Below are 9,003 nucleotides of genomic sequence, written 5' to 3' on the forward strand. Positions count from 1 at the left end.
GGGTTTCCAGAGAAAGGGAGGGAGGGAGATGCATGTCTCAGGCGCAGGAGCAGGCCCTGTCCCGGACGAGGGAGGCGGAGGTGGCCGTTGCCTCACCCGGCAGGTCACTGCTCTACACATGGGCACCCCACCTGCCCCGGGGCGGTCCTATGGCATCCCACCCGGAGCTGGCCCCGCCGGGCTGGCAGGGAGGCCCGGGGGGGGGTGGCCCCCACGCATGCAGCCTGTGACCAGCGCAAGCAGCCACGCCTGTTCCCAGCTCGGGCGGGTCCGCAGCGAGTGTGAGGCTGGCTGGCCCTGACCTAGTCCCCACCACCCAGTCTGCTTCCCAGGACACACCCGGGCCCGGCCCAGGAAGAGGGGCCCAGGAAGAGGGGCCGCACCTCTCACCTCTGCGAGGCCTCGCTGTGCAGGACCAGCAGGCTGGGAGGAGGCCCGAGGGCTGGGGCCCTTTCCCCCTCGCCCCCAGCTCCAGCCAACACCTGGGCAGACACACCCCGCCCCCCGCCAGCTCAGGGGCCCTTTCCCCCTCGCCCCCAGCTCCAGCCAACACCTGGGCAGACACACCCCGCCCCCCGCCAGCTCAGGAGTCAGGAAAAGCCCCACGTCCCGTCTGTATGAGGAATACTCTCGGCTTGAGGACAGCGCCTCAGCCTAAGGGCTTCCCGCCCTGTTACCAGGGGCCTGAGGAGAGGTCAGCGGAAGGGCAAGGGCAAGGCCAGTGCTTCCACCACTCCCAGTCAAGGTCACATTGGAGGTCAGGTGGCCGACACGGGAAGAAGGAACAGACTCGGAGGGGAGGATCGTTGGAGAAACGAATGGACGCTGTTTGCATAGGAAACGCGAGAGGCTGGCGCCTGCAGGAGGGACAAGCGGCCAAGTTCGCTGGGAGGGTGAGCACAGTCCATCCGCCCCACAGACCTGCTCAGGGAGTCAAATGCTTTACCGCTCGGGCAGTTCACCATCGCACCCGGAACGCGTGCCCTGTTCCGCAATGGCCCAGCCCCACACTGACCGTGCCCGTGGGCAGGAACTCGCCGTGGCAGAGAGAGAATGGGGCTTGTGGTAACCCTCATCCGAGGATATTTTTCCACGAATTTTTGGAGCGAGTGGGAGAGAAGGGTAGAGACAGACAAGCATCGATGTGAGAGAGACACATCGATGGGTTGTCTCCCGCATGCGCCCCGACAAGGGCCAGGGAGCAAGCCTGCAACCGAGTATGTGCCCTTGACCAGATTCGAGCCTGTGACTGGAGTCGAACCCGGGACCCTTCAGTCCGCAGGCCGACGCTCTACCCGTTGAGCCAAACCAGCCACGGCGAGATGTCGGCTTTCTTCAAGCTGACCCGGGGCTTCTGCAATTCCCAGGAAACCCCACAGGGTTTGTGCAAAACTGCAAGGGGCCCTCAGGGGAGGTGGCAGAATGGGAGGGCCAGCGCGCCCGGAAGGGAGAGGGCAGTGAGCGGGGCGGCCCTGGCTGGTGCGGGTTTATTCCAGAACTAGTGCGTGACTCCAGGGACAGGCATGGCCTGGGAGACCACAGGCAGCCCCATGCTGACTTAGCCACGGCGCCCCCGCTGGGTGTGGCCCCTTCGTCACCTTGGGGGCGCTCCGGGGCCCTGTGACATGGCATCCCTGCCTCGCTATGTCCTCAAAGCCCCAGCGCTCTCAGATGAAAAAACAAAGCATGGCCTGGCCGGCGTGGCTCAGGGGTTGAGCGTCGACTTATGAACCAGGAGGTCAGGGTTCAATTGCCAGTCAGGGCACATGTGCGGGTTGCTGGCTCAATCCCCAGTGTGGGGCGTGCAGGAGGCAGCCGATCCATGATTCTCATCAGTGATGTTTCTCGCTCTCCCTCTCCCTTCCTCTCTGAAATTAATAAAAATATATATTTTTAAAAAACAGAAAACAAAAGTGTGGAAGGCAGAAACAATGTGTACCTCTAACAACAGAAAGTGCGAGTGTTTTTATGAGGGGCGGGAAGAACGTCTCCAACAAGACACAGATACCGCACGCGGGAAGGTGAGGACGAAGATTGCATCCTGTTGGCCCTCGCTGGTGTTGCTCAGTGGATAGAGCATCGGCCTGCGGACCAAAGGGCCCCGAGTTCGATTCCAATCAAGGGCACGTACCTCGGTTGCAGGCTTCTTGGTTGCAGGCTCCTCCCCAGCCCGGGCCCTGGTTGGGGCTCCTGCAGGAGGCAACCCATCAATGTGTTTCTCTCATGTTGCGATTTCTCTCTGTCTTTCCCTCTCTCATCCGCTCTCTCTAAAAAGCAATGGAAAAATATCCTCGGGTGAGGATTAAATAAGTAAAGTCGCAGTGCGTGAGAGATGCCGGGGCAAAGAGGATGTGCCCAGGAGATCTGGGCAACACACGTATCCAAGCAGCCACAGCAATGTGTCAGGGGCAGGGCGAGGCTCCCGGGCTGGGGGACTTGGACGGGGACTCCGCACCCCTGGGACACGCGGCAGGTGTCCCCCGCGAGGCTGGGGAAGGGCTTGGAGCCCACGTGGAGGAAGACTTGGAGGATTTCCGCACCGAACACACAGTCCTTGTCTCAGAAACCCCCTAAGCTCCTCTTTCCGGGGCCTTTATTTTATTGTTATTCATTTATTTTGCCCTGAGCTATGGCGGTGTGTATCCCCACCGAGGATGGGCCAGGCGCGATCGGTTGGACTTCCTGCCGCGGAGGACGCGGCCGGGCTGCGTGGCTGACCATGTGTTCGAATTCCGGCTCGGGGCCACGGGGCACGCGCTGGGTGGGCAGTGGGGCTGCACATTTTCAGGACAAAGCCTGGCTGAGGCCCAAGGAGGGGACCTGGACTGGGGGGCTGCCAGCGGCCCCCACCGGCCCCGGCTGGTGCCCGGCGGGTGGTGGGTGGGGGACGGCTCCCCCGCAGGAGGAGGCTGGGCCGGAGCCTGCGCCTTGTCCAAGGGCCGCTGTGTGCCACGGGGCCTCCTGGTCACCTGGGTGTGTTTTGACGTTTTGCTTATCTGGCCGATGGTTTATGGATGCGGCTGCTGCTCACGGCCCTCGGCCTGCAGCTGGGGAGCAGCCGGCCCCGCGACTCGGAGTCAGAAACAAGTGGCAGGTGCTCCTGGCCTGTTGGCCGAGCTGAACCCCAGGAGGCCGGGCGGCCCGAGGACAGCAGCGGCCCCGGGGGTGGGATGGCTCTGGGCCTGGGCTCCCCTGCCCTCCCGTCCCCGGGGACCCTTCCCGAGGTGATCACCTCTCTCAAGTGCCTGGAGCGCCTTCTGATTTCTTGGGAGGATTTAAAAAAAAAAAAATTGTCTGGCAATGACTCAGGGCAGTGGTCGGCAAACTGTGGCTCGCGAGCCACATGCGGCTCTTTGGCCCCTTGAGTGCGGCTCTTCCACAAAATGCCACGTGCGGGCGCGCACGTACAGTGCGATTGAAACTTCGTGGCCCATGCGCAGAAGTCGGCATTTTGTGGAAGAGCCGCACTCAAGGGGGCAAAGAGCCGCATGTGGCTCATGAGCCGCAGTTTGCCGACCATTACCCAAGGGAATGTCTTTTCTTTTTTCTTCTTTTTAAATATATTTTTATTGACTTCAGAGAGGAAGGGAGAGGGAGAGAGGGAGGGAAGCATCAATGATGAGAGAGATTCATTGATCGGCTGCCTCCTGCATGCCCCCTACTGGGGGGATCAAGTCCGGAAACCCAGGCCTGTGTCCTGACCGGGAACCGAGCCGTGACCGCCTGGTTGACACTCAACCACTGAGCCACGCCGGCCGGGGATGGCAGGATTTTTGTTAAAAAAACTTTTTATTTAGAAATAATTCTGGATTTATAAGAAGTTGCAAAGACAGTGCAGGGTGTCCTGTGCTCCGTCACCCAGTTTCCCACGACTGCTTCGTATTAACACCTGCACACATTCCCTGGGAGCGGTCCCGTGCCGCGTGTCCTGCGTGTAGATTCACGCGGCCACCAGTGCCATCAAGACCCCGACTGCCCCAACCCCAACCTCTCTGGGTCGCAGCCACCCTGGCGTCCATACCACAGCCTCCTCCCCGCCCCCCAGCCTGTTCTGTCTGCCATGCCATTGGCCCCGAATGGCTCTAGAAGTGGGTGGTACAGTCCGTGACATTGTGAGAGCAACGTCTTCATCAGGATGGTGGCTTGGAGACCCACGCAGGGGGCGGCGTCTGGCACGGGGCCTCCGCACACAGGTCTCTCCCTGGGATGGCGCCAGGGCTGCCCAGTGCGGATGCGTGGGGGGCAGAGGGCTGCCCTGTGCGGATGCGTGGGGGGCAGAGGGCTGCCCTGTGCGGATGCGTGGGGGGCAGAGGGCTGCCCTGTGCGGATGCGTGGGCGGCAGAGGGCTGCCCTGTGCGGATGCGTGGGCGGCAGAGGGCTGCCAAACTGTCCAGAGTGGCTGCGCCGTCACATGTCCCTACAGCATTTGGCCCAATGCACAGGCCGAGAAGGAAATCCCCAAATGACGTCTTTGGTGGCAGATCAAGCACATTCCTGGTCCTAATGTGTGCGTTTCTGTATCTTCTCTAGCTTACGAAGTAGACATGTATGTTTATGTATGTTTTGCAATAAGAAAAAGCACTTTCTGTGAAAGTTATTTGATAAAATGAGAAAATTCTTATGAAGTCATGTTTTTTAAAATGAAGATACTGCAGGATCTATCAGTCCAGTCTTAACTACATAATACACACACTCACACACACTCACCCTCACTCACACACACACACTCACCCTCACTCACACACTCACATCACACTCACATACACACTCAGGCTCATGCATACACACTCGCATTCACACACATGTACTCACACACACTCACATTCATACACATACACACATACATTCACTCACACACACACTCACAGTCATACACATGGACTCACACACACACTCACATCCACACACATGCACACATACACTCACACGTTCACACACATGCACTCACACACAAACATACACACAGACATTCACACACTCTCACGCACTCTCACAGTTTCGGACACACACCAATTACTCACACACACAGACACACACTCACACACTGAGACTCAGATGGAGGACAGAAGCCCAGACGTCAGCGAGGACCCGCCCTGCCTGGGATGGGGTCGTAGTCACTTCCTGTGGCTGCCGAAACAGATGACTACACACTTGGTGACTTAAAACAACAGAAATGTGTGCGCTCAGCGTCCCCGAGGCCAGAAGGCTGAGCTCAAGTCTGCAGGCCGCCCTTCTGGGGGCTCCCGGGAGGGTCCCCCCTCTCCGGGTCCCGGGGTCCCCCGCGCTGGGCTGGTGGCCGCCTCGCCCAGCCTCTGCCTCTGTCCTCACGTGAGCTCCCCCCTGTCTGTGTCCTGAGGGCCAGGGCCCCCCAGGGACCCAGGATGGTCGCACGTCGGGGCCCTGACTTCCTCGCGTCCGTCTGCGGAGACCCTTGCCCGGGAGGCACATGCGCAGGCCTCTGGGCGTTAGGGTGTGGACAGGCCTTTTTCGGGGCCACCACGTACCTACTATGGGGGGCCTTCTTTAAATATGTTTTTTAAATTGACTTTAGAGAGGGAGGAAGGCAGAGGGAGAGAGGGAAACATCTGTCTGTTGCCTCCCGCATGCACCCTGCCTGGGATGGAGCCCGCTACCTGGGCATGCACCCTGACCGGGAATCGAACCCTGACCTCCTGGTTCATAGGTCGATGCTTAACCACTGAGCTGCCCCGGCTGGGCATGGAGAGACTGTTTAAAAGTTTTCTGCATCCTCTTTGCTGCTTTCTCAGTGATACTTGGCGATTAGACACAATCCGTTATTTTTCCCAACTTGAGAGCCAGGCACAGACAGGGTGAGATGGCTGACAAGGAGGGTGACAGAGGTCCCGGTCCCCAGGCCTGGGCAGCCGTGTCGGCGTGTCAGGGCGACGTGACCACAGGCGTGTCCTGAGCTGCTGGGGCCCTGTGGCTCTGGGAGGACGGGGCAGGACAGGTGATGCCTGACCTTGGGGAGCAGTGGGCAGACAGCATGACGGCTGTTAACTGAGCACCTGCGGGCAGCACTGTGCCGCCTGCCCTGTGGTCGCTCGGGTCCCCTGGGTGGGGTGGCATCACCACACTTTACAGGCGAGGGCACGTGCCTCCCGCCGGACCCTCTCCTCGGGCTCACGGGCGGCCAGGCAGAGCTGTGACCCGGCTGGGCAGGCGGCCTAGGACACTGGGAGTGCAGACTTTGCTGAGTGCAGGCAGAAGGCGTGCTCCTTTGCGTGTCCTGGATGCATGCAGTGGTGCTCAATAAGTGTGCTTGGACGCCGTCTCCTCAGGGCAGGGCTGGTGTCCAAAGTGTTCCCGTGTGACCAGTGTCCACCAGAGGAGGAGGGCCTTCAGGGCTGTGACTGCAGGAGGCGGGAGGGTGTCCTGAGGCAGGGGGAGGAGGTGCCTGTGCTGCCCACTGGCCTGCGGTTTGGGCACCTCCTGCCTGCCTGCCTCAGTTTCCCCACCTGTGCAACAGAGGCGGAGGGTCTCCCAGCTGCTGCCACGCCCTGCTCCTCAGGGTGAACAGGAAAGCAAGTTGCTGCCCCAGGACCCCGGCCTTCGGGGAACTGCCGTCAGCGCCAGCCTCAGGCCCGCGCCTGCCCCCCGCCCCCCGCCCACTCCTCTTCCTCCCGGAGAGACTCCCAGGAGAATCCAGACCGCAAGTCTGGGAAGAGCTTTCATCCTGGCCTGGGAACGGGCTCGGCGACCAGGGCATCCGGGGTGAGGCAGTGACAGCAGTTAGAGACGGACACACACCAGGCAGCGAGACACCCCACACATGTCCATGTACATGTCACACAAATGCACATGTGTGCACACATCACATGCAATGCACACATGTGCAACACACAAAATGTGTGTGCGCGCACACCACATGCAATACTCACTTGTGCACACCCCACGCACACGGCGCACACACGCACACACACACACACGGCTCTGAAATCACTATGAAAAGCTACACCCTCGGATGTGCTCCCGGCCGGAAGGGTGGTCCATATGAGTAGCCCCAGCCCCCCGCCACCGGGGCAGGGGGGAGGACTCCCTCCAGGTTTTGGTAGAAGGGAGGGAGCATGTCTTTCCAACCATCAAACAGGCACCCACGGTCCCTGGGCTGTCACCTCTTTTCCGCTGGAGGAGGCGCGGTGGCCCTTTCACGTGCAGACGGCGTCCTAGTGCCACGGCCACGCACACGCTCCCTCCAGCGGCCGCTGCGTGGCTGCAAGGCGCCGGGGTCGGTGTCCCAGAGCCCTGCGGACGCCCCTGCAGCAGGCGAGAAGCCGGCGGTGAAAACCCTTCCTTCCTTCCTCTGGGTGGACCCCGGGGGCCTCGGAGCAGCCTGCCCGGGGCGTCCCCGACGGTCACCCTCCGGCCCCCACTCCGCGGCCCAGCAGGGGGCGCTCCTGGCCCCTGTGGGAAGGGGAGTCTTGAAACCACCCTTGGTTTTGTACAAGTGACCGCACGACTCCCCCCAAAGTCCCATGTGGCCACTGGACCACCTGCCCGTATGTGAGTGACTGTCCCCCTGGCCACACCCCGGAGAGAGCAGGCGGGGCAGAGGCCAGGAGGGAGCCTGGGCCTGGGAAGCAGCGGGCAGGGAGCTGGGGGAGCCCCGGAAACAAAGGGGAGAGGCCTGGGCTGCACCCTGGGCGGCCGCGAGCCCAGTCCACACACGGGAGGGCCAGGCAGGAGCCTGCGGGGCCACTGGGAGGAGTGGGGGTGCGGAGGGCATGCCTCGGGGGTGAGGTCACCGGGTGGCTGTGGCCAGAGCAGCAGGGAACTGCTGTGTCTGCACAAAGCCGCCTGCAAGGCCGGGTGATGGGGGGTGGGGGCGGGGGGTCATGGCGCAGGGAGCCGCGGCGGCCGCTTCTGTCTGTCGTGCAGGAAAATTACAGGGGCCGGGGCCGCGGCCGCGGCTGGACAGGAACCCGGGGACTCATTCATTCCCGCTCCGCTCTGTCATCGGGCGGTTTCCACCCCACATCCCCCGGGAGCACTGAAGGTTAGAGGGGCATCGGTCTGCAGCTCAGAGTGCCACCGAAGGGCGAGCCCGGTGTGGGCACCCTGGGACAAAGCCCTGGTGGGGCCCTGTCTGCTCTCAGCTCTGGCCTCACCCTCCGCCCACACAGTGGCTGAGCCACCCTGGAAGGACAGAGCCCACTCCCCACCTTCAGTTGGGATCAAATGCAAGTGGCTCCCCAGGCCGGCGCCCGTGGCCCGGGCCACCCTCCACCCCCGCTGCGGCCAGGCAGCCCCCTGAGGCCTGGGGATGGTCCTTGGACAGACCATATGCTCCCTCCCAGAGCGCCAGGCTTGGCCACGCCCAGGCTCCCCTTCCCCGGCAGGTGCCACGCAGGGTGCCCCGTGGCCTCCCCAGTCCCAGGCCCAGGGCTCCAGGCACAGGCAGTGCCCGGGGAGGGGCTTCCTGGGCAGAGGGAGAGAGTCAGAGCCAAGTTCAAGTCCCAGCTGCGTGGTCCTGGGAGAGCCCCTGCGCCTCCCCTGGTCTCAGGTCCTCGCCTGTCGAATGGGGACCTGTCGTGTGGGCTTGAAGGAGATAGCGCCAGCACACAGTAGGCGCTCTATAAACAGCAGGTCATAACCCCGATCACGCCCAGCTGACTTGGTGAGTCTGCTCACCTTCAGGGGCTGGGAACCACAGGAAAGCCCAATCGAGCTGATTCAACATTACGGAGGATTCGCTGGGTCCATCGACTGAGAGCTGAGAAACGACAGCTTCGGGAGCCGCGGGATCCAGGCTCAAGACCAGCTGCTCTCTCCTCTCAGTGCCACTCCAGGTGCCTCCCTTTCACCAGATGCCCTCAGGCCATCCCTCAGGCCATCGGAGGGCTGCCAGCCACCGCCTTTCCTCTTCCTATACCCAGGGAGGCTCCCTCTGGGCAGAAGGAAACAGCTCCAGCCAAGGTCTCCTGTGGAACGGGCGCTCATTGGTTAACCGGCTCACCCCTAAGCCAATCACCGGGCGAGGGG

This window comes from Myotis daubentonii, chromosome 1 (assembly GCF_963259705.1).
Source record: "Myotis daubentonii chromosome 1, mMyoDau2.1, whole genome shotgun sequence".
Taxonomy (NCBI): domain Eukaryota; kingdom Metazoa; phylum Chordata; class Mammalia; order Chiroptera; family Vespertilionidae; genus Myotis; species Myotis daubentonii.